The sequence below is a fragment of the Amblyomma mixtum genome, chromosome 2 (genome assembly GCF_055824585.1).
Source record: "Amblyomma mixtum isolate Tamu chromosome 2, ASM5582458v1, whole genome shotgun sequence".
Lineage (NCBI taxonomy): Eukaryota > Metazoa > Arthropoda > Arachnida > Ixodida > Ixodidae > Amblyomma > Amblyomma mixtum.
In genome coordinates this window covers 143,357,628-143,364,210 of record NC_143013.1, presented here as the reverse complement: position 1 = coordinate 143,364,210, position 6,583 = coordinate 143,357,628, and the positions used below count along the sequence as shown (strand labels likewise).

General features: G+C 49.9%; 1 pseudogene; it reads left to right on the top strand.

The window, feature by feature from the left end:
* The first annotated feature begins 3,171 nt into the window (after nucleotides 1-3,171).
* Nucleotides 3,172-4,359, top strand: LOC149361115 (uncharacterized; annotated as a pseudogene).
* The last annotated feature ends 2,224 nt before the right edge of the window (nucleotides 4,360-6,583 follow it).

The window sequence follows — 6,583 nt, the reverse complement described above, 5'->3', positions numbered from 1 at the left end:
TCTTCGCTAAAGTTAGTCAGCAGTACACCGGCTTTTCTTTTGCAGAAATGTGCGATGCCAATTCCTCGGTCGAGAAGCAACTGCATGTTCCCCTCGATAATGGCTTCTGTGTTATTCGCTTCTGTGGAGCCTACGGTGACGATGACGCTTGAGCGGGGTGGGAAACTAACTTGTTCCTCCAGGACACTATGTGCAACGTGATGTTCCGGAGTCCTCATCGACGGGATCGCCTCGTCCGTGGAAAACGTGATCAACTTGGATCGCAGGTCGATGATCGCCTGATGCTCATTAAGGAAATCCATGCCCAAGATCACTTACATTGCCGTAGTACTAAGAAGGTCACGGGATAAGTATGTCCCTTGAGAGTCACTCGCGCTGTGGATTATCCCGATGGCGTAATGAGGTGGTCCCCTGCGGTGCGAATTTGTGGGCCGTCCCAAGCGGTCGTTACTTTCTTGAGCTGCGCAGCGAATGGTCCATTTATCACCGAATAATCGGCTCCTGTGTCGACCAGAGCGGCCACTTTCCGTCCGTCGATAACCACTCCTAAGTCCGATGTCCTGGCTCTGGAGTTGCACGTCGTCCTCGGTGTCGCGTCACGGCTTCGTCAGGTATGGCAATCGTTGGTAGGGCGTGTGTGGTCGAAGCTTTTCTTGATGGCGGCGTCGTTTTGAAGGCGGTTCGCGTCGTGGTCGAGGTTGTCACTGTATGCGGCGTCGGCGTAGTGGGTGCGAGGTCTTCATACGGTGTGGTCGCTGGAGGATCTGCGTCGTTTCCTCGGCCAACAACCTGACCTCCACAGGTTGCTTTGTTTATTTTCCCCTACGGGGGCTAGGGGACCTTCCTCGGACAGCCGCGATGTAGCTACGGCCCGATGATGCAAAACGTGCGGTGGACGGCGATGGCGAGCGGGAAAGACGGCTTGACGACGCGTACTCCCCTCTGTGCAGCTAGTCGTCGATTTCAAGTCTGGTCGCTGGCCAAGGAGCGGTCGTGGGGCGTCGATTGCGAAACCTCACAGGCCGATTCGCCTGTACGGGCAGTGGCAAAGTAAATGACCGGCTTCGCCGCAATGGAAGCACAGTGGGCGGTTGTCGGAAGTCCTCCAGGCGTCGCACTTCCTGTGGCTTGGGCGTCGTTCGTAGGCTAGGCGGGCGGGGGCAGGGGGGCGGCGTTCGGAAACAGCTGGTTCACGTCGAAGAGGCGGACTTCAGCTCTATCGTTGGGGCTGAGGTCTGCGTACTTCAGCGGCGTAGACTAAGGCTGGAGCTTGAGCTGGAGGCAAAGATGACGGGGTTCCAAGCGCCTGTTGGACTTCTTCGCGCACGATTACTTCAGGGGTCGCAACTTGAGGCTGGTTTGAAGGTGGTAATAGGCGACGCAACGTTTCCCGTATAGTTTCGCGGATGACATCCCGCAGGTTGTCTCCGAATGCTGCGCCATCCGAGGAGTTTGTTGAGGTCACTTGGAGCTGTCGAAGGAAATGGCGGGCTCATGCTTCCAAAGTTTTCTCAATGGTGGCTGCTTCGCTGGTGAATTCGGCAACGGTATTCGGTGGATTGGGGGCCAAACCAACGAAAAGTGCCTCTTTAGCACCACGCATCAAAAGCTCCACCTTCTTCTCCTGCGTCATGTCAGGATCGACTCGTCGAAAAAGGCGCTGCGTGTGTTTTACGTATGCGGTCACTGACTCGTTCGGATGTTGGATGCGTTATTCTAGAAGCAGCTGAGCTCTTTCTCTCCTGATGATCTTCGCGGAAGCCTTGAGGAACTCCCGTTAGAATAATTCCCAAGTCGCTAGAGGAGCTTCGTGGTTTTCGAACCAAATTCTCGCTGGTCCTTCCAAGACGAAGAAAACGTGGCTCTCTTTAGTCTGGTCGTCGCAACTGTTGAACACTGTGACACGCTCAAACGGTTCCAGCCATTCTTCCAGATCCCTGGTGAAGCGTTGAACGTGGGCGGCAGTCGGGGCTGGTGTAAAATAATGGGGGCTGGTGTCGTAGCCTGAAGTCGAAATTAAGGGGTCCTTCTTCGCTCGCGGTCGGTCCGGTTGCGGTGCGAGTTCTGGTGGACACCTCTGGAGACTACGGCCGCTTCGCCCCTCGCCTTCGGATGGGACGGCTTCTGCGCCCTTCTCGTGATCTTCGAGACGGCTAAGGCTGCTCTGATGGCTCCCAGGGGGTGAGGGCGACAGGAACATCCGTTAGCCCCTCCACCAGATGTCAAGTAGTGCTGACTGTAGTCCAGCGGTCAGGAAGACGGCAACAAAGACATTCAAACGAAGCTCTTTATTTGGGCTTACTTGCGCGCGCAAAGAACTGAATCACTCGGCGGCAGCGTAGGAACAAGCGTGCTCGACGGTTGTCGAACGGAATGCCCGCCGCTGTCGGCCGTGCTCTTTTTAAAGCTGATAGCGAACATTCGAGATAAAACTTGGAAAGTTACTAGAACACTCTGGCGCAAAGTAGAATCGGCTCCGCCTGGATGCGATCAATCGAGAGAAATCTAGGCGCGTCTTGCGTTACAAACGAAGCGATAAAGCGGCATGTCGGCAGCCTTGAAGCATGAACAAACACTACAAACAAACGCTACAAAGATTTACAGCAATATTGAAAATGAACGGTCTCACTCTGGTCCTTTCCCCCGCACGGGCGTCTGATTCATGCAGACGTTGGTGAGTGGCGACAGAAACGGCTACCTGAGCATCCGCAGGGACATTCCCGCAGGGGGATGATGGTGAGCAGTGCTCCACCACGGACCCGAGCACCCGCGGTGTCCGGGGAAAAGGGAATCCTGGTGGTTGAGCCGATGCCTAGCGTTTGGACCTTTATGGCCCCTCGGCGGAGGCAACACACCACTTTGGCCCCAGCTTCCTGTAGACGGCACCTCCGGAAATCGTCAGTCGCCTTTTCCTGTTCTCCTCTCCATCTTTCACTTTCTTGTCTCCTTTCTTACAACTATCCTGTCTTTTCCTGCCTTCTCTGCTTTTTCCTTTTTTCTTGGCGGCTAGGGTTAACTTTGTGTGGCCAACGACCGTGAGTTGCGTCATATTTGGTTATAGTTGAGGTGTACAGCTGGCGCGGGCAGGACTTGCTCGCAAGTTTCGGTCCCGTCCCCTTCTTGTGCTCCATGGTGGGTGGCTGGCACCATGACCGAAAAACTAGAATTTTTATGGCTCCCCCTTTTTCCAAACCTGATCGCTCTCTCAAGAGAGGACGGAACGAAGCAGAGAGCTTTTTTTCTAAAAAGAAGCCAACTTTTGCCAAATTACATGTCATCCACAGCGAAGTGCGAGATAAACAGGCCAGAATTCTATCCCCCTTCATCGTATCGACATGATTAACAGAGGCTTTCGGTCCCGGCTACAAAGTATGAAAAATGGCCAGCGGCGATCTATTGCTGGAACTCCGAGATAATGTTCAAACTTCCAAACTCGCAAGCATAGTGTGTATGGGGGAGACGCCTGTCTCCATCACACCACACCGATCCCTCAACACTGTCCGTGGCGTCATCTCAGAAAACGATTTTCTACATCTCACAGAGAAAGAAATGCTGGAAGGGCTCTCCGATCAAAATTTCATAGATGTGTACCGAATAAAAATCCGCAAGGACAACAAAGAAATAGATACCAAACACCGGCTCCTCACTTTCAACACATGCACATTGCCTGAAACCATCGACGTTGGATACCTTAAAGTAAATCTTCGACACTATATTCCTAAGCCGCGAAGATGCTTCAATTGTCAGAGGTTTGGCCACGGCTCACAGAGTTGCCGCGGCCGCAAAACTTGCGCGAAATGCGCGTCAAAGGACCACCATTCTGAGGATTGCGACGCAGCTCTACGCTGCGCTAACTGTGAAGGAGACCACGCTGCGTACTCCAGGGCATGTCCGTCCTGGAAGAAAGAAAAAGAAATAATCACCATAAATACAAAGGAAAATATATCATTTCGAGAAGCAAGAAAGCGATTCGCACTCACGAACACTTTCTCTTTCACAGCAAAATCCAACTTTGCTGATGCGGTGCGCAGGGGCGTAGCACCACACAGCACTCCGGCACCTGTCGAGGCCACTTTCACCGAACCTAGGGCAGGGCCATCCACGCTCCAGGCAGTGACAGCTAAGGCTGCCTTGCCATTTTCAAAGCAGGGAGCGCCGGTCCATGGGTCGGCATCCCGCAGGGCTTCCCTCCGTCGGGGGAGGCCTGAAACCCACACACCCGCGGCTTCACTGCGGTCTTCCAGCACCTCTGACGAGGTGATGGATCCAACCCCCAGCCCGCCTGCTTTACAGCGGCGGAACAGCTCTCTTCAGCGAAAGAAGGACAGGGCCCTCATAACGGGTCCCGAAAGTAAGTAAACCCTTTATCGTTCCTGCCACAAACATAAACATGACTTTTCGAGTTATGTGGAACTCTAGAGGACTGTTGAAGAATTACAATGATATAACAGACATTTTAGCGTCAATGTTACTTGTAGCTTTACTCTACAGGAAACAAATCTTGGTCCAAAACACATTAATATCCTGAAACATAAAACATTTAGACGAGATCGCGAGCAGGCAAATAGACTCTCAGGAGGAGGCGTCGCGATTGTCGATTGGCGTTCAAAGAATCAAAACAAAATTTGAGGCAGTTGCGGTCAGCATTGTCAGCTACAAAATCAAACTTTTCTTTTAGGTCACCATCTGTTTTTAACGATTTTAAAGGGGATGTTGTAGACAATCCGTATGGGAGTAATCACCTGCCAGTTTTTATTAGCCTATCATCCTCACCTGTCATCCTCCCAACTAAACCACGACGATGGAAGCTCCATTTAGCTGACTGGGCATTATTTAGCGAAAAAGCCAGTTTAGAAAGCATTTTCTCAGACACACTTAGCGTAGACGAACTGAATGAAATTCTCACGAAGTGTATCATCGATGCTGCACGCGTAGCTATTCCCCAGTCCACAGGAGTGGTGCGCGAGAACCACAAGGTTTGGTGTACACAAGAATGTAGGATAGCGAAAAAACAACAAAATAAAGCCTGGGGAGTTTTTCGAAGGTATCCAAGTCACGAGAATTTCATATGTTTCAAAAAGGCAAAAGCTAATGCCGAAAAAACTTCCTGGCAATGTTACGTGTCCTCCATAAACAGTACAATAACATAAAAAAAATGTGGAAGCAGGTTAGAAAAATAAATGGCAGCTACTCCCCATTCACACTTCCTCTTCTGACAGACCCCGGTGTACAGACGAGCATTAAAGAACAAGCAGACATTATGGGTCAACATTTTTCAACAGTTCCTATTTCGTCACAATACACACACTCATTCTTAACATACAGAAACGCAATCGAAAAACAAAGGCTTCCTACGGCAGGCAGCACAAAGGAACCCTACAATAATTTGATTACACTTCAGGAAATTCAGAGAGTACTGTCTATAGGTAAACAAACTGCACCAGGTCCCGGTGAAATTCATTATGAAATGCTGTCTCATCTATCTGGACCCTCTGTAGAAGTTCTGCTACAATTTTTTAACAAAATATGGGTGGAAGGAAAAATACCAGCAGCTTGGAAAAAATCAATTATTGTTCCATTCCTAAAATCAGGAAAACCACCAACCTCCCCTAGCAGTTACAGGCCTATAACGCTTACAAGCTGTCTAGCCAAATCTTTTGAAAGTGTGCTCAATATTAGGTTAATGTTTATTTCAAAATCCCGTGAGCTTCTGGATGTCCACCAGTGTGGTTTTAATAAAGCATGCTCCACAGTTGACCATCTCGTCCGCCTTGAAAACACGGTCCGAGAGGCGTTTATACACAGACAACACTACCTTGCTGTCTTTTTCAATATGGAAAAGGCATATGACACAACATGGAGGTTCGGGATTCTTCGTGACTTGGCAGAGCTTGGCATCCGCGAGAGGATGCTAAAATGTTTAAGCGACTTTGTGTCGAACCGTTCATTCCAAGTTCGTCTCGGTGCTAGCCTCACGAAGAATTTCACCCAAGAGAATGGTGTGCCTCAAGGATGCATTTTAAGTACTACATTGTTCATAGTAACAATGAATTCGTTAGCGAATATAATTCCGCACTCCATTATGTACTCAGTCTACGTCGATGACCTCCAGATTCAATGCAGATCTTCTAGCGTATCAACTTGTGAGAGACAAGTACAGCTTACCATAAACAAATTAGCAATCTGGGCTGACTGAAATGGTTTTAGGTTTTCCCCGCAAAAAACAGTTGCGGTTCTTTTCTCGCTCCAAAGAGGATTGCAGATTAATCCCACCCTCCGCTCAAATAGAACCGTACTTCCAGTATAACAAGAACACAAATTTTTAGGCCCAACTTTCGACGGAAAGCTCTCGTTCCTACCGCACATAAACACCCTAAAAAAGAAAGCAACCCAATCCCCGAATATACTTCAAGTGCTGTCACGGAAACGCCGGGGGTCCGATAGGTTGTGCCTATTGCACATCTATCGGTCAGTAGTGCGCTGTTCCTTAGACTACGGATGTATAGTATACGGCCCTGCGAGGCCATATTACCTTAAAAAGCTAGATCCAGTACAGAACCTTGGTTTGCGCCTCGTAACTGGG